Genomic DNA, 19730 nt, shown 5'->3' on the forward strand with positions numbered 1-19730 from the left:
GCAGCGAAGAAAAATGTGAACTAGCTATCTATTTAATCACACAAATCACAAACTGGAGAACATCTCGGTGAAGCTTCCCGCTTTGCAAGGCAAAAGTAAACACCCAGTTATGCCACGTGTTCACCTAGCAACTTTCTAATCTTAGTTAAGCAGCAAAGAAAAGTGTGAGCCAGCTATTTTTTAATCACACAAACCGAAAACTGGACAACATCTCAGCGAAGCTTACCACTTTGCAAGGCAAAATTAAACACCCAGTTATGCCCTATGTTCGTTAACCACAGAGCAGTTCACCTACTAACTTTCTCATCTTAGTTGAGCAGCAAAGAAAAATGTGTGCTAGCTATCTATTTAATCACACAAATCACAAACTGTGCAACATCTCAGAGAAGCTTTCCGCTTTGCAAGGCGGAATCAAACACCCTGTTATGCCTCGTGTTCAATAACCACAGACTAAAATAGTGTTCACTTAGAAACATTCTCGCCTTAATTATGCAGCAACGAAAAGCGCGAGCTAGCTATTTTTTAATTCACACAAATCCCAAACTAGAAAACATCTCGGAGAAGCTTTCCGCTTTGCAAGGCGAAATTAAACACTCAGTTATGCCTCGTGTTCACTAACCACAGACTGAAATAGTGTTCACCTAGAAACGTTCTCACCTTAGTTAGGCAGCAATGAAAAGCGCGAGCTAGCTATTTTTTAAATCACACAAATCACAAACTAGAAAACATCTCGGAGAAGCTTTCCTCTTTGCAAGGCGAAATTATAAACACCCTTTTGAATTTAATTAATTGTGATTAATCACACTAAAATACTTGCTAGCATGATGTCAATTCATACATTTTCCCTTTGGCCCCTTGGAGGCAACACGTTTGGGTGCCTCGGATTTAGACAGACAAAGTAGCACACAAACACAACTGACAGCAGTGGGGGAAAAAAACATGACCCCCTTGATATTGGAGCCCCTTTCTAAAATAGCATTCAGGCTGACTTTATCCTGTCTGTTTGTCACAGTTGCAGAACCATACCCGCTGGCTGTGGTGGACAATGAAGCGGTTCCTCCAGCGGTGGTTCGCATCCTGGACCTGGCGTGCGGACGGGAGCACAGCCTGGCACTGTCAGCCCAGAACGAGCTGTGGTCTTGGGGCAGCGGCTGTCAGCTGGGCCTGGTCACGAGCAACTTTCCTGTCTGGAAACCACAAAAGGTCACTGAATGCAACACTGAGTTATGTTCTCTATTGGAGTTTTTATGAAGTCATTTTGTAAAGAACCATTTTTGGTTGTTGAAGTGTATAGTCAGTGTTTAAAAACAAGAACAAAAAAATACAAAAATGAGGGGTATTTTATTTGAACTAAACAAAATTATCTGCCAATAGATCAAGAAAATTCGACTTGTCAAGACTTTCCAAAACAAGAAAAAAAAAAAAAAATCAGGGGTATTTTATTTGAATTAAGCAAAATGATCTGCAAATAGAACAAGAAAATTCGGCTTATCAAGACTTTCCAAAACCAGAAAAAAATAATACAAAAATGAGGGGTATTTTATTTTAACTAAACAAAATTATCTGCCAATAGAACAAGAAAATTCGGCTTGTCAAGACTTTCCAAAACAAGAAAAAAATAATACAAAAATGAGGGGTATTTTATTTGAACTAAACAAAATTATCTGCCAATAGAACAAGAAAATTCGACTTATCAAGACTTTCCAAAACAAGAAATAAAAATACAAAAATGAGGGGTATTTTATTTGAACTAAGCAAAATGATCTGCAAATAGAACAAGAAAATTTGGCTTATTAAGACTTTCCAAAACAAGAAAAAAAAATACAAAAATCAGGGGTATTTTATTTGAATTACGCAAAATGATCTGCAAATAGAACAAGAAAATTCGGCTTATTAAGACTTTCCAAAACAAGAAAAAAAAATACAAAAATAAGGGGTATTTTATTTGAATTACGCGAAATAATCTGCAAATACAACAAGAAAATTCGACTTATCAAGACTTTCCAAAACAAGAAAAAAAAATACAAAAATGAGGAGTGTTTTATTTGAATTACGCAAAATGATCTGCCAATAGAACAAGAAAATTCGGCTTATTAAGACTTTCCAAAACAAGAAATAAAAATACAAAAATGAGGGGTATTTTATTTGAATTACACAAAATGATCTGCCAATAGAACAAGACAATTTGGCTTATCAAGACTTTCCAAAACAAGAAAAAAAAATACAAAAATGAGGAGTATTTTATTTGAATTACGCAAAATGATCTGCCAATAGAACAAGACAATTTGGCTTATCAAGACTTTCCGAAACAAAAACAAAAAAATACAAAAATGAGGGGTATTTTATTTGAACTAAGCAAAATGATCTGCAAATAGAACAAGAAAATTCGGCTTGTCAAGACTTTCCAAAACAAGAAAAAAAAATACAAAAATGAGGGGTATTTTATTTGAATTACGCAAAATGATCTGCAAATAGAACAAGAAAATTCGGCTTATTAAGACTTTCCAAAACAAGAAAAAAAAATACAAAAATAAGGGGTATTTTATTTGAATTACGCGAAATAATCTGCAAATACAACAAGAAAATTCGACTTATCAAGACTTTCCAAAACAAGAAAAAAAAATACAAAAATGAGGAGTGTTTTATTTGAATTACGCAAAATTATCTGCCAATAGAACAAGAAAATTCGGCTTATTAAGACTTTCCAAAACAAGAAATAAAAATACAAAAATGAGGGGTATTTTATTTGAATTACACAAAATGATCTGCCAATAGAACAAGAAAATTCGGCTTGTCAAGACTTTCCAAACCAAGAAAAAAAAATACAAAAATGAGGAGTTTTTTATTTGAATTACGCAAAATTATCTGCCAATAGAACAAGAAAATTCGGCTTGTCAAGACTTTCCAAAACAAGAAAAAAAAATAGAAAAATAAGGGGTATTTTATTTGAATTACGCAAAATGATCTGCAAATAGAACAAGAAAATTCGGCTTGTCAAGACTTTCCAAAACAAGAAAAAAAAATACAAAAATGAGGAGTATTTTATTTGAACTAAGCAAAACGATCTGCAAATAGAACAAGAAAATTCGGCTTATCAAGACTTTCCCAAACAAGAAAAAAAAATACAAAAATGAGGAGTATTTTATTTGAATTACGCAAAATGATCTGCAAATAGAACAAGAAAATTCGGCTTATTAAGACTTTCCAAAACAAGAAAAAAAAATACAAAAATAAGGGGTATTTTATTTGAATTACGCAAAATGATCTGCCAATAGAACAAGAAAATTTGGCTTATCAAGACTTTCCAAAACAAAAAATAAAAATACAAAAATGAGGGGTATTTTATTGGAACTAAGCAAAATGATCTGCAAATAGAACAAGAAAATTCGGCTTATTAAGACTTTCCTAAACAAGAAAAAAAAATACAAAAATGAGGGGTATTTTATTGGAACTACGCAAAATGATCTGCAAATAAAACAAGAAAATTCGGCTTATCAAGACTTTCCAAAACAAGAAAAAAAAATACAAAAATGAGGGGTATTTTATTTGAATTACGCAAAATTATCTGCAAATAAAACAAGAAAATTCGGCTTATCAAGACTTTCCAAAACAAGAAAAAAAAATACAAAAATGAGGGGTATTTTATTTGAACTAAACAAAATTATCTGCCAATAGAACAAGAAAATTCGACTTGTCAAGACTTTCCAAAACAGGAAAAAAAATACAAAAATGAGGAGTATTTTATTTGAACTAAACAAAATTATCTGCCAATAGAACAAGAAAATTCGACTTGTCAAGACTTTCCAAAACAAGAAAAAAAAATACAAAAATCAGGGGTATTTTATTGGAACTACGCAAAACGATCTGCAAATAGAACAAGAAAATTCGGCTTATCAAGACTTTCCAAAACAAGAAAAAAAAAATACAAAAATGAGGGGTATTTTATTTGAACTAAACAAAATTATCTGCAAATAAAACAAGAAAATTCGGCTTATGAAGACTTTCTAAAACAAGAAAAAAAAAATACAAAAATGAGGGGTATTTTATTTGAACTAAACAAAATGATCTGCAAATAGAACAAGAAAATTCGGCTTGTCAAGACTTTCCAAAACAAGAAAAAAAAATACAAAAATGCGGGGTATTTTATTTGAATTACGCAAAATGATCTGCAAATAGAACAAGAATATTCGGCTTTTCAAGACTTTCCGAAAACAAGAAAAAAAAATACAAAAATGAGGGGTATTTTATTTAAATTACGCAAAATGATCTGCAAATACAACAAGAAAATTCGGCTTATCAAGACTTTCCCAAACAAGAAAAAAAAATACAAAAATTAGGGGTATTTTATTTGAACTAAGCAAAATGATTTGCAAATATAACAAGAAAATTCGGCTTGTCAAGACTTTCCAAAACAATAAAAAAAATTAAAAAATGTACAACCTGAAGGTCGGCCCCGCACCTTTCTTCAGCACAAGTCAACGAGTGGTGGCGATGCCCATCTCTGCCCTTTGCAAGGGACCCTCTTCGAAACACGATCTTTCGAAATGACCGCTGCATAATACACTGTACTTTGTGTGTGTGGTCCAATCCAACCGTGTTCGCTTGACATCTCTGTTCCATAGTAAAGCTTGACTGTCATCTTTCGGGAATGTAAACAATGAAACACCGGCTGTGTTTGTGTTGCGAAAGGCGGCCGCAATACACCGCTTCCCACCCACAGCTTTCTTCTTTGACGTCTCCATTATTCATTGAACAAATTGCAAAAGATTCAGCAACACAGATGTCCATAATACTGTGGAATTATGCGATGTAAACAGACGCCTTATCGCTGGCGTCGTCATACCGCGACGTTTTAGCAGGATACTTTGCGCGAAATTTAAAATTGCAATTAAGTAAACTAAACCGGCCGTATTGGCATGTGTTGCAATGTTAATATTTCATCATTGATATATAAACTATCAGACTGCGTGGTCGCTAGTAGTGGCTTTCAGTAGGCCTTTAAAGGTGGAGAATATTCCTTTAAGAAGATTGATAGTCAAACCGGACTCCTTCGAAACCCTTAATTTATTGCATCACACATGTATTTATATATAATGCAATCCTTTTTTTGAACTTTGGTCCAGGTGGAGCACTTGGCAGGCAGACATGTGATTCAGGTACATTCCGATATCTTCATCTAACTATTGAAAATAAATGTTACATTTCCAGTATTGGGTTTTTCATTTCCTAACAGGTAGCTTGTGGGGCTTACCACAGCCTGGCTCTGGTCCGTAGTCTGCATCCCCAAAACTCCAATACAAACAAACTTCCAGAGAAGCGGTCCGCATCACAACTGTCGCTGACGAAGAAAGACGAGTCTCTCTCTGTCGACGATGCACACTACTGTCCGCTGGGGGTGGAGCTAACTGAAAGCATGTCGGCGGAGGTAAGTATGCACTCAAATTAAATTATATTGACTCTGCTGATACATGCCACAACAAAACCGTCTTAAATGTTCTTGTTTGGCTCTCAACAAAGGCGGACACATTCCCTTCCCTTTCCTATTTCTCCTGCTTTGCTTCTTTGTCTTTGTCTTAACATTCTAAGAGCATCTTATTTTGCACTGTTTTGCAAAATCGAAAACAAATTGATATACTGGTCCCTCAACTCAATCGACAAGATATTTTTGACGTAAAGCACAGGTTCGAGGAATCCTACTTGTCCTTTCTACTGGGTAGATGAGGGACTCTTGGTAGAAGTGGCGAATTGTGTGCCTGGCAGTTCTTTATGTCGAAAACATCGAGGAAATCCATTTGGAAATGTTGTAACATCTACGTTTACTGATTGGATTGAGCCTTGCTCTGGTCTATCGACACATTTGTAAGATAACGGATGGATGCGAGCACTCAGATTTTGGCGATATCAAAATGTAACCCCAAATTGGATAACATCTCAGAGAAGCTTTCCGCGCTGCAAGACGAAATTATGATCAATTTGAGAGCCTGAATTAGAGCTAACAAACCGTTGGATTGTGTTTGTTACGGCTACGGGGCATCGTGATGCGGGTGGTGCTCTTCCAAGATGCAGATCGGGCTCGGACACAGCGTACGTAAGAAGTAATGATTTATTAGTGAATTAGTGAATTATATTTATATAGCGCTTTTCTCAAGTGACTCAAAGCGCTTTACATAGTGAAACCCAATATCTAAGTTACATTTGAACCAGTGTGGGTGGCACTGGGAGCAGGTGGGTAAAGTGTCTTGCCCAAGGACACAACGGCAGTAACTAGGATGGCACAAGCGGGAATTGAACTTGCAACCCTCAACTTGCTGGCACGGCCACTCTACCAACCGAGCTAAAACTAAAGAACAGACTATAAACAGAAAAACTTGCACTAGGCACAAACGGCAAAACAAAGCGCTAGCATTGGAGCTAGGAAACAATGGAACATAGCGTGGAAGCTAACAAAAACCAAGCAAGTTTACCATAGTAGGGAATTGACGTAGTCGCAAATTGCATGCAGCAAAACCTTTACAAGGCCAGGCCGCGTGAAAGGAAAAGGCAGGCTTAAATAAGGAAATAATAAATTACCACCGGTGCGCGTCAAAAACAAGGGCAGGTGGAACAAATGCGAAACCATGGAAACAAGGAACGAACAAGGAAGTGCACAGACAAACTCAAAAACCCAAACAACATATGATCCGGGCGGCGGATCATGACCGTGTTTAAAGTTAAAGTGAATTGAAGTGAATTATATTTATATAGCGCTTTTTCTCAAGTGACTCAAAGCGCTTTACATAGTGAAACCCAATATCTAAGTTACATTCAAACCAGTGTGGGTGGCACTGGGAGCAGGTGGGTAAAGTGTCTTGCCCAAGGACACAACGGCAGTGACTTGGATGGCGGAAGCGGGAATCGAACCTGCAACCCTCAAATTGCTGGCACGGCCACTCCACCAACCGAGCTAAACCGCCCCAATGATTGTCCCACACACACAATGTGTGGTGAAATTTGTCCTCTACATTTGACCCATCCCCTAGTTCACGTCCTGGGAGGTGAGGAGAGCAGTGAGCAGCAGCGCTGGCCGCGCCCGGGAATAATTTTTGGTGATTTAACCCCCGATTCCAACCCCTCGATGCTGAGTGCCAAGCAGGGAGGTAATGGGTCCCGTTTTTATAGTCTTTGGTATGACTCAGCCGGGGTTTGAACTCTTAACCGACCGATCCCAGGGCGATACACTAACCACTAGGCCACTGAGTAGGTTTGCTTGCCCTGACCAAAAACAATATTGGCAGGACCACGCTGCGAACACCCCAGTGAGACCAAAATCCCTCCCCCCTTTTCAAAGATACTTAGACTCTGTTTGTGGGACGCCGAGCGAAGTGGCTTTCAAGCTTATAGACAAAACATGGACTACTATACACATACGCACACCCACCCTACACCTTCGCCGCTTCAACCCCTTCGTGGTATGATGGTTTACAGCAGGGGTCGGGAACCTTTTTGGCTGAGAGAGCCAAGAATCCGAATATTTTAAAATGTATTTCCGTAAGAGCCATATACATTTTTTTTTCAACACTGAACACAACTAAATGCATGCATTTTTATGTAAGACCAACATTACTAGAGAATAATAGGTCTCTTATTCTTTGCAATAACATTGATATTCTGAACTGTGGAGGGGGCGTGGCCTGAGGGCCTGCAGTGAAGCGGGGCATGCCAGGACCGGCCTCGAAATCAGCGACAGGTGCGTAGACAACCCACCTGGGCCTTGTTATCTAATCACCTGTCGCTATGTTCTAAGCAGCAGCCAGGAGGAAAGACAGGGTTGGAGCTGGAGCTGGAGCCAGAGTGCGAGCGAAAACGAAAGAGAAAAAGACAATTGCTGGAAAGCAACTGAGAGACTTATTGAAAAATAAAAAAATATCGTAACCCTGAAACAGGCTTTCATATCGGTGCTTGGTGGTCTGAAGAACCCCCAGGAGGGCAAGCCCTAAAAAAAAATATAAATAAAGTGCGGTAGGAAAAAGGATGGATGGATTCAAATGCATGAGCATGTTTAATATTTTGAACGTTATTTTTAACACTTTGATTACAAGTGGAATTAGTCATTACTTATTGTGTTAAGCAGTGTTAGCTCAGATTTATCCGAGAGCCAGATGCAGTCATCAAAAGAGCCACATCTGGCTCTAGAGCCATAGGTTCCCTACCCCTGGTTTACAGAGTTGCGCCCTGGTGGCTGCAGTTCCGGACCCGTAACCCCCGCCCATTTCCCCGTTGCAAGTCTCGAGGTTGGGCAGCACGGTGGGACAGGGGTTAGTGCATATGCCTCACAATACGAAGGTCCCGAGTAGTCCGGGATATTTCGGTGTGGAGTTTGCATGTTCTACCCGTGACTGCGTGGGTTCCCTCCGAGTACTCCGGCTTCCTCCCACCTCCAAAGACATGCACCTGGGGATAGGCCCCTCCCACCTCCAAAGACATGCACCTGGGGATAGGCCCCTCCCACCTCCAAAGACATGCACCTGGGGATAGGCCCCTCCCACCTCCAAAGACATGCACCTGGAGATAGGCCCCTCCCACCTCCAAAGACATGCACCTGGGGATAGGCTCCTCCCACCTCCAAAGACATGCACCTGGGGATAGGCCCATCCCACCTCCAAAGACATGCACCTGGAGATAGGCCCCTCCCACCTCCAAAGACATGCACCTGGGGATAGGCCCCTCCCACCTCCAAAGACATGCACCTGGGGATAGGCTCCTCCCACCTCCAAAGACATGCACCTGGGGATAGGCCCATCCCACCTTCAAAGACATGCACCTGGGGATAGGTTGATTGGCAACACTAAATTGGCCCTGGTGAGTGAATGTGAGTGTGAATGTTGTCTGTCTCTCTGTGTTGGCCCTGTGATGAGGTGGCGACTTGTCCAGGGTGTACTCCGCCTTCTGCCCTAATGCAGCTGAGATATACTCCAGCACCCCCCTGCGACCCCATAAGGGACAAGCGGTAGAAAATGGATGAATGGAAGTCTCGAGGTTGTTTGTGTGCTCTTACATGCTTGTTAGGGTAATGTATTCCGATACTTTTCTAAATAAAGGGGACAGCAGAAAATTTATCATCAGCTTTATTTTATTCTATTACTTTGTTTTGGAAAGTCCTGACAAACCAAATTTGCTTGTTCTATTGGCAGGTAATTTTGGTTACCGTATTTCCTTGAATTGCCGCCGGGGCGCTAATTAATTTAAAACCTCTTCTCACTCCGGCGTTTACCAAAGGCATGCGGTAAATTTAGGCCTGCGCTTATAAATTTGAGTGTGATGTAAGGATACCATCATGAAAAGCACATTTCATAAAAAAAAAACGTTATTATGGTCTTACCTTTACTTATAAATGAAGTCCATGCGCAGCTCCTTCTGATCAAAAGCATCGATAACTTGTTTATAGAAGTCTTATGTTTCTTCAGTTTTAAAAGTCTCTCTGTCTCGATGGAGATCTTCCTTTATTACCTCCTGCTTCGATTGAAAGTCCAGTTTAGAAAACTGTTTTATTTTAAATATGTAATCCTCCATGTTAAAAGTGCAAGCGAGAGGAAAAAATAAACGATGGCTGCTCACTCTTGCTGCTTGTTGTCACTTCTTCTGCAGCCGAATTGTCGCAAGAAGGATCACTAGCGCCCTTTACCACCAGGAGGTGGGAGTCATTTAATGACTCATATTTGACACACGCAGCTATGGTATATTAATAAAACATAGCTGCTTACTGTTCTTTTTAGCAAAATAAATAGCTTGGACCTTAAATCCTTCTAATCTTCTTCCCTTTATGCGATTTCAAATTATTGAAATCACCCTCCTCCATTTTGAAAATGATGACAGGGGAAGTGTCACCCGTGACGTGACGAGTTTGACCCGGTGGAAATTCTAGGCATATGCTAATTATTTTGCGAAACGAGTTTGACCCGGCGGAAATTCTAGACATGCGCTAATAAAAATAATATTTTGCGAAACGAGTTTGACCCGGCAGTAATTCTAGTCAGGCGCATACTATATACCCGGCGGCAATTCAAGGAAACAAGGTAGTTCATATAAATTACTTCTAATTTTTGTTTTGTTTTTTCTTGTTTTTGAACGCTGACTTTTAGCAGTGTACCCTTTTTTACGGTGCGCTTCCTGTCCTGTTTACCCCTGTCTCTGTATATTGTTTGTCTGCTCTTGGACGGTTGTACTGAAAACTCATTTTGTTGTATTTTTGACGTGCAATGACAACAAAGTTCTATCTTATTCTAAAAGCTTTTCTTTTTGCATTCTCAGACTTCAGCCAGAAGACGCTCCAAACAAAGGTTTCAACCAGCTGACGGGACCCATAGATATCAAACAGTTATTTCCATACACTTACAGCATATCGAACAACAAAGAGTACAGTAATACAATACTTTTTGATATATTTTCACGTTTTTGCATTTCAGATTTTTGTTAATGAATATATTTTTTTTCTTTTTTGTTGGTCTTTCTCTCAGGAATGTTGGAAAATCTGAGCCCGATGGACAAGCTGACCTCCTAACCCAGACGGACAGCTGCCCGACATCATACCCACTGCCAGGCTTGACAGATAAAAAGAAATGTGCTTTCCCTAATGAGCTGGAGCTTCAGAACCTTCTCCAAAAACTCTCTGGTCACTCATTAGAGATGCAAAATAGCAGCGGGCTCGGCGATAGCGACTCGCTGAGCAGTCAGACCTCAGGTGGGCGTGTACTTTTTTTCATGTGTTTGGCGGCATAGTTCACGTGGTCATCTTTTTGTCCAGATGACAGCTGCGTCTCCTCAACTCCTTTCAACGACCAGCTATCCTCCGACTATGCAAATGAGGCGACAGTTTGGTAGGACAATTGAAAAAATGGTCAAGCTGCAGTATCACACCTGATTATTAATCATCTCTCCTATGACACCAGTGAGGGGGTCAGATCCTCCACTCCAATGGACTTGGAAGAGTTGTCCCTGCAGAAGAAGAAGAAGAAGTCACTGCAAGGATACAAGAGCTCCAATCTTTCAGACTTAAGCCAGGACGGGAAAACCGGAACAAGGCGAAGCTCCTTACCTGGAACACCTACCCATAGTAAGTAGTAGTGGGAGTAACTTAAAGCCCCACTTAGGAACTTAAAAGGTCCTAAGTGGGGCTTTAACTGAAATTTTGGTTGATTTTGGCGGCGCCAGTGGACCTAAGCGGTAGTGTTTTGTCAGAATAGGGAAAGGGGGGGTCAGCACATTTTGTAGTTTTTTTGTGTGGTCCCAGTAAAAGCGATACAGACCCCTCAGGCCATGACAGAGGTGTCATTTAAAGGCCTACTGAAATGAAATGTTCTTATTTAAACGGGGATAGCAGGTCCATTCTATGTGTCATACTTGATCATTTCGCGATATTGCCATATTTTTGCTGAAAGGATTTAGTAGAGAACATCGACGATAAAGTTCTCAACTTTTGGTGCCGATAAAAAAAGCCTTGCCTGTACCGGAAGTAGCAGACAATGTGCGCGTGACGTCACGGGTTGTGGAGCTCCTCACATCTGAACGTTGTTTACAATCATGGCCACCAGCAGAGAGAGCGATTCGGACCGAGAAAGCGACGATTTCCCCATTTAATTTGAGCAAAGATGAAAGATTCGTGGATGAGGAAAGTGAGAGGGAAGAACTACAAAAAAAAAAGACTATACAGTGGGACTGAGTCCATTGTTCTCGCCCGGAAAAGGGTGGAGTGCCATCTCCGGGTTGGGGAGGAGACCCTGCTCCAAGTGGAGGAGTTCAAGTACCTAGGAGTCTTGTTCACGAGTGAGGGAAGAGTGGATCGTGAGATCGACAGGCGGATCAGAGTGGCGTCTTCAGTAAGGCGGACTTTGTACCGATCCGTTGTGGTGAAGAAGGAGCTGAGCCGGAAGGCAAAGCTCTCAATTTACCGGTCGATCTACGTTCCCATCCTCACCTATGGTCATGAGCTTTGGGTCATGACCGAAAGGATAAGATCACGGGTACAAGCGGCCGAAATTAGTTTCCTCCGCCGGGTGGCGGGTCTCTCCCTTAGAGATAGGGTGAGAAGCTCTGCCATCCGGGAGGAACTCAAAGTAAAGCTGCTGCTCCTCCACATCGAGAGGAGCCAGATGAGGTGGTTCGGGCATCTGGTCAGGATGCCACCCGAATGCCTCCCTAGGGAGGTGTTTAGGGCATGTCCGACCGGTAGGAGACCCAGGACACGTTGGGAAGACTATGTCTCCCGGCTGGCCTGGGAACGCCTCGGGATCCCCCGGGAAGAGCTGGACAAAGTAGCTGGAGAGAGGGAAGTCTGGGCTTCCCTGCTTAGGCTGCTGCCCCCGCGACCCTACCTCGGATAAGCGTAAGTTGATGGATGGGTGGATGTATATACAGTGGAGAGATTCAGATGTTATTAGACAAATTTACTAGGATAATTCTGGAAAATCCCTTATCTGCTTATTGTGTTACTAGTGTTTTAGTGAGATTATTTGGTTGTACCTGTACAACCTGAAGGTCAGCCCCGCACATTTCTTCAGCACCAGTCGACGGGTGGTGGCGATGCCCATCTCTGCCCTTCGCAAGGGACCCTCTTCGAAACACGATCTTTCGAAATGATCGCTGCATAATACACTGTACTTTGTGTGTGTGGTCCAATCCAACCATGTTCGCTTGACCGCTCTGTTCCATAATAAAGCTTCACCGTCATCCTTCGGGAATGTAAACAATGAAACACCGGCTGTGTTTGTGTTGCTAAAGGCGGCCGCAATACACCGCTTCCCACCTACAGCTTTCTTCTTTGACGTCTCCATTATTCATTGAACAAATTGCAAAAGATTCAGCAAAACAGATGTCCATAATACTGTGTAATTATGCAATGAAAATAGACGACTTATAGCTGGGAATGGTGCTGGAACAAAATGTCCTCTACAATGCGTGATGTTACGCGCAGGCGTCATCATACCGCAATGTTTTAGCATGATACTTCCGCGAGAAATTTAAAATTGCATGTGTTGCAATGTTAAGATTTCATCATTGATATATACACTATCAGACTGCGTGGTGGGTAGTAGTGGGTTTCAGTAGGCCTTTAACCAGTTGTAACTCCATGTATCTTACCAACAGTTATGAAAATATTTTATTATAGGTTGAAAATCTTCTTTAAAGAGAAACAGTACTAGACGAAAATGTAAAAAAAACTAAACAATTAACGGCCTTTACCCTCAAATTGACCCACTTTGATTTAAAGTTGAAGAGTTGAGACATCTGGCATGAGTCCAAAGTAGAGCTGCTGACCTGGCAAGGACCTTACTCTCCGGATTGTTTATTTATTTGACCTGGAAAAATGTTTAGGTTGTTGTGTGGCCTTTTTCTAAATACAGGGATTATTTGCAGGTATGCACAGAATTGATAACCACGTGTTGTGGTCACTGTTTTATCTTATCAGTACAGGTGGCTTCGGATTACCAATGAATTCCATTCCATTCCATTCCGTGGTGTAAATTGAGTTTTAGTGTAAGTTAGGACATTGTTTCTGAACCAATGGCCTGGAAGCGCCCATTTTAGGACTGCCAACAATATCTCTTTCTGAGCTGTGGGCTGTTTTTTTTACCCCCATACAAATAAACATATAGTTCAATCTTAATCCGTCAGTAGATTTGCTATGGAAGTGCTAAAAACTACAAGACATGGTCGAAGGTGAGGCACGTAAATAAGACCGCCCACAGCTTGAAGATGATCTGTAAAACATGATCTCTGCAACATTTTTACCAAAGAACCTTCATTACATGTTATCTAGACCAGTGGTCCCCAACCACCGGCCGTGGCCCGATTGGTACCGGGCCGCAAAAGAATTTTTTATGAAAAAAAAAAAAAAAAAAAACTTTTTTTTTTTTTAAATTAAATCAACATAACAAACACAATATACACTTACAATTAGTGCATCAACCACAAAAACCTCCCTTTTTCATGAAAAAAACGTCCCTTTTTCATGAAGAAGAAAAAAAAAAAAAAAAAAAGGACACCCCCCACTACCCCGGATAAATTATTAAGCGTTGACCGGTCCGCGGATACAAAAAAGTTGGGGACCACTGATCTAGACTACGAGGAAGTGTTTTAAAGGCCTACTGAAATGCGATGTTCCTATTTAAACGGGGATAGCAGATCCATTCTATGTGTCGAACTTGATTATTTCGCGTTATTGCCATATTTTTGCTGAAAGGATTTAGTAGAGAACATCGACGATAAAGTTCTCAACTTTTGGTCGCTAATAAAAAAGCCTTGCCTGTACCGGAAGTAGCAGACGATGTCGGGTTGCGGAGCTCCTCACATCTGAACATTGTTTACAATCATGGCCACCAGCAGCTAGAGCGATTCGGACCGAGAAAGCGCCAATTTCCCCATTAATTCAAGCGAGGATGAAAGATTCGTGGATGAGGTGGCGACTTGTCCAGGGTGTACCCCGCCTTATGCCCGATTGTAGCTGAAATAGGCGCCAGGGCCCTCCGTGACCCCGAAAGGGAATAAGCGGTAGAAAAAATGGATGGATGGATGGACGGATAGTGAGAGTGAAGGACTAGACACAAAAAAAAGGCAAGGGCAGTGAGGGCGATTCTGATGTAATTAGATAAATTTTCTAGGATAATTCTGGAAAATCCCTTATCTGCTTATTGTGTTACTAGTTTTTTAGTGAGATTATATCAGGGGTCGGGAACCTTTTTGGCTGAGAGAGCAATACAAGCCAGATATTTTAAAAAGTATTTCCGTGAGAGCCGTATACTATTTTTTTTAAGACTGAATACAACAATGAGGTTTTTTTTAAGTAAGACCAACATTTTTAGAGTAAAATAAGTACCTTATTCTTTTTAATAAAATTGTTATTCTGAAGCTATACAACAATAAATAAAATACTTCTTACCATTAATGCGACTTGTTGAACTGGTGCGGTACAAACCGGATGGATGGATTTAAATGCATGAGAATGTTTTATATTTTCAACGTTACTTTTGACACTGTGATTACCAGGGGAATTATTCATTACTTATCATGATTTATCTGAGAGCCAGGTGCAGTCATCAAAAGAGCCACATCTGGCTCTAGAGCCATAGGTTCCCTACCCCTGGATTATATGGTACCTGAAAGTCGGAGGGGTGTGGTGACCGCCAGTGTCTCCGGTTTGGAGGAAGTAATAGTCCGCAGTTGCAGGAGGAGGCAAGCTCCGCTCATGTCTACGGTAAGAGCCAACTTACTACCACAATTTTCTCGCCGAAACCTGCCGGTTGACATGTGGTCAGGAACCAGCGTTGGTTTGACCGCTCTGTTCCATATTAAAGCTTCACCTTCGGGAATTTTAAACAAGGAAACACCGGCTGTGTTTGTGTGGCTAAAGGCGGCCGCAATACACCGCTTCCCACCTACATCTTTCTTCTTTGACGTCTCCATTATTTATTGAACAAATCGCAAAAGATTCAGCAACACAGATGTCCAGAATACTGTGTAATTATGCGATTAAAGCAGACTACTTATAGCTTGGATCGGGCTGGAAAAAAATGTTGCACGCGTCCTCATACCGCGACGTTTTCAACAGGACACTTCGCGGGAAATTTAAAATTGCAATTTAGTAAACTAAACCGGCCGTATTGGCATGTGTTGCAATGTTAATATTTCATCATTGATATATAAACTATCAGACTGCGTGGTCGCTAGTAGTGGGTTTCAGTAGGCCTTTAAAAGTAGAAACAAATTCATAGTATGACCCCCTTTAAACCAGGCTCGCAACCAAAGTTGATTACTTCACTTTCACTTACCTTTTTTTTGACGCACTACCACCAGAAGTCTGCATCGAGCTTGACAGACATAATGCAGGTTGAAGTTAACCAAAAAGACCAAAAATGTCCTACCTCGTACCCCACTTCCGCTGGTAACAAGTCGTTTTTTTTCCTCTTTGTACGGCGTTAATTTAGTAACCACGAAACTTAACCATGAAGTAAACTTGGTATGAACGAGGTAGGGGTGGGCAATATCGCAAATTTGGGTATCCATACCGATCCGATCCGATACCGGCCAGTATCGCCGATACCGGAAGTGTCGTCATCTGATGCGGGGGGGGGGGGGGGGAGACAGGACTTCGGGGTATCGATACTTTTGAAAAACAAATTTGTACTTTTGCCTTTATTAATTGATTATGATACAACACAGGACAACAATTTAATTTAATTTAATTTAATTTAATTTAATTTATGGGCGGCGTGGCGTAGTGGGAGCGTGGCCGTGCGCAACCCGAGGGTCCCTGGTTCGATCCCCACCTAGTACCGACCTCGTCACGTCCGTTGTGTCCTGAGCAAGACACTTCACCCTTGCTCCTGATGGGTGGTGGTTAGCGCCTTGCATGGCAGCTCCCTCCATCAGTGTGTGAATGTGTGTGTGAATGGGTAAATGTGGAAGTAGTGTCAAAGCGCTTTGAGTACCTTGAAGGTAGAAAAGCGCTATACAAGTACAACCCATTCATCATTTATTTATTTATAAGTCAAAATATAAAATATTTATTACAAAAGTAATATCAATAGCAATAAAGTAATGCAAATAAGGTGCAAACAACTACTGAACCTGGCATGTCGCCTCAAAACACACAAACACTTAAGGTAAATAACAAAACTCTAGTTATTGAACAAAGTTGTAAACATGAACACAAAACAAAAGATCTGAGAAATTCAAATAAAAAAAGTAATAATATCAATTACAATAAAGTAAGTCGTGCAAATAAGGTGAAAACAAATACTGAACTTGGCTAGTCGCCTCACAACACACAAGAACTTAAGTTAAAAAAGAAAACACTTGTTATTAAACAGTTGTAAAAATGAACACAAAACAAAAGAACTGAGAAATTCTTATCGTTATTTTAGTGCGATAAAATACTTTACAGTTTACAACCAAGACATTAAGTCGCACTGGAAACGCACGCGTGTGTGTGTGTGTGTGCGTGTCCGAGTGAACCTTGGAGCGAATTATACTGATGTGTGTGCGCCAAAGCACCAAGCGTCATGTTAAGTATATTTATTTTGGGTTGAAGATGAATTTTAAAAGTGTTTTTAAATCTCGTTCGCGACCCATCCCTAGGGAGGAGGGTGGAGTGGTGAGGAGCGCTCACATTTTTATTTTAATCGGAGTGATTCGCTTAATTTGGTGAAGTATCGATACCATCACGCCAATATCGATACGATACCGATACTCACCAAGTATCGATACTTGGTATCGATACGCCCATCCCTGAACGAGGACTATCTGTATAATCCAATCCAATCCACTTTATTTATATAGCCCATTTAAACAACAATATCAATCAGTCAATCAATCAATGTTTATTTATATAGCCCCAAATCACAAATGTCTCAAAGGACTGCACAAATCATTACGACTACAACATCCTCGGAAGAACCCACAAAAGGGAAAGGAAAACTCACACCCAGTGGGCAGGGAGAATTCACATCCAGTGAGACGCCAGTGACAATGCTGACTATGAGAAACCTTGGAGAGGACCTCAGATGTGGGCAACCCCCCCCCTCTAGGGGACCGAAAGCAATGGATGTCGAGCGGGTCTAACATGATACTGTGAAAGTTCAATCCATAGTGGCTCCAACACAGCCGCGAGAGTTCAGTTCAAGGCGGATCCAAGACAGCAGCGAAAGTCCCGTCCACAGGAAACCATCTCAAGCGGAGGCGGATCAGCATCGTAGAGATGTCCCCAACCGATACAGGCGAGCGGTCCATCCTGGGTCCCGACGAGCGGTTCATCGTGGGTCTCGACTCTGGACAGCCAGTACTTCATCCATGGTCATCGGACCGGACCCCCTCCACAAGGGAGGGGGGGACATAGGAGAAAGAAAAGAAGCGGCAGATCAACTGGTCTAAAAAGGAGGTCTATTCGAAGGCTAGAGTATACAGATGAGTTTTAAGGTGAGACTTAAATGCTTCTACTGAGGTGGCATCTCGAACTGTTACCGGGAGGGCATTCCAGAGTACTGGAGCCCGAACGGAAAACGCTCTATAGCCCGCAGACTTTTTTTGGGCTCTAGGAATCACTAATAAGCCGGAGTCTTTTGAACGCAGGTTTCTTGCCGGGACATATGGTACAATACAATCGGCAAGATAGGATGGAGCTAGACCGTGTAGTATTTTATACGTAAGTAGTAAAACCTTAAAGTCACATCTTAAGTGCACAGGAAGCCAGTGCAGTAACGTCAATAACGTCAATAACGTTTCCAAAGTGCTGCACAGCCATGTTAAAAACAATTGTAAAAAATAATAATAATAATAATACATTTAAAAAAATATATATATATTATGCTCCACCAATGACTGAATAAAAACAAAAAATAAATAAATATAAAACCAATAAAAACAATATAAAAACAAATATGATTAAAAACAATTTTAAAGGGTAAAATCAATTCAAACAGTAAAATAGAAATCAAAGTGTATAAAAACACAGAGGACCACACAACTCACGTAGTGTTAAAAGCCAAAGAATAAAAGTGGGTCTTAAGACGAGACTTAAAACACTCCACTGTGGAAGCAGTTTGAACATGGAGCGGCAGAGTGTTCCAGAGCTTGGGGCCGACCACAGAGAAGGCCCTGTCTCCCCTGGTCTTAAGTCTGGTCTTGGGCACCACGAGCTGGAACTGGCTCCAGTACAATGGTTAACATGCTTTTCTTCCAGAAACCCCATCCAGACCGCACATTTATGGCAGCAAGTCATCCTCTTCTAGCCCGATCCTCACTTCAGCAACCGAGGAGGGTTTTCCCACGCTGGAGACGGAGGTGTGGAGCTGGGGCAGAGGCTCTGAGGGCCAACTAGGACACGGAGATCAACTGGCCAGGTCTGTGTACATTCTGGTTAACATGCAGCATTTTTACTTTAATGACTGGCAACAGTTTGTGTATTTTCGCGGTGGTTTAAAACGATCCTAAAACAATAGTTGTGGTTACGTCAATATCAGGGTTGTTCCTGGCTCGAAATTGAGGCAGAGGCGGTACAATCCTGACCATGCGGCAGAATTTTAGTGCAAAAAAAATTGTAATTTTTGTTCAATTTATAGTAATGTACTGTAAAGAGGCTTCACGGTGGCAGAGGGGTTAGTGCGTCTGCCTCACAATACGAAGGTCCTGCAGTCCTGGGTTCAATCCCAGGCTCGGGATCTTTCTGTGTGGAGTTTGCATGTTCTCCCCGTGACTGCGTGGGTTCCCTCCGGGTACTCCGGCTTCCTCCCACTTCCAAAGACATGCACCTGGGGATAGGCCCCTCCCACCTCCAAAGACATGCACCTGGGGATAGGCCCCTCCCACCTCCAAAGACATGCACCTGGGGATAGGTTGATTGGCAACACTAAATTGGCCCTAGTGTGTGAATGTGAGTGTGAATGTTGTCTGTCTATCTGTGTTGGCCCTGTGATGAGGTGGAGACTTGTCCAGGGTGTACTCCGCCTTCCGCCCCATTGTAGCTGAGATAAGCGCCAGCGCCCCCCGCGACTCCAAAAAAAAAAAAATGGAATAAGCGGTAGAAAATGGATGGATGCTGTAAAGAACACCGTAAAAGGTATTGCCGTTTTTATTAATTTGATGGGTAGTTTGCTGTAAAATCATAAGTCAAGCAGATATTTGAGCATTTATTTTAATTTAGACAAAACGTGTTTGGAAAGTATGACAATATACTGTTCCGGGTGTGAAGGGACCGGAATGAG

General features: G+C 41.4%; 1 pseudogene; it reads left to right on the plus strand.

Annotated features, from left to right (window-relative positions):
* Positions 1-19730, plus strand: part of LOC133564867 (alsin-like) — a 130340-nt pseudogene that overhangs the window by 31528 nt on the left and 79082 nt on the right.

This window comes from Nerophis ophidion, linkage group LG13 (genome assembly GCF_033978795.1).
Source record: "Nerophis ophidion isolate RoL-2023_Sa linkage group LG13, RoL_Noph_v1.0, whole genome shotgun sequence".
In the NCBI taxonomy this organism is placed as follows: domain Eukaryota; kingdom Metazoa; phylum Chordata; class Actinopteri; order Syngnathiformes; family Syngnathidae; genus Nerophis; species Nerophis ophidion.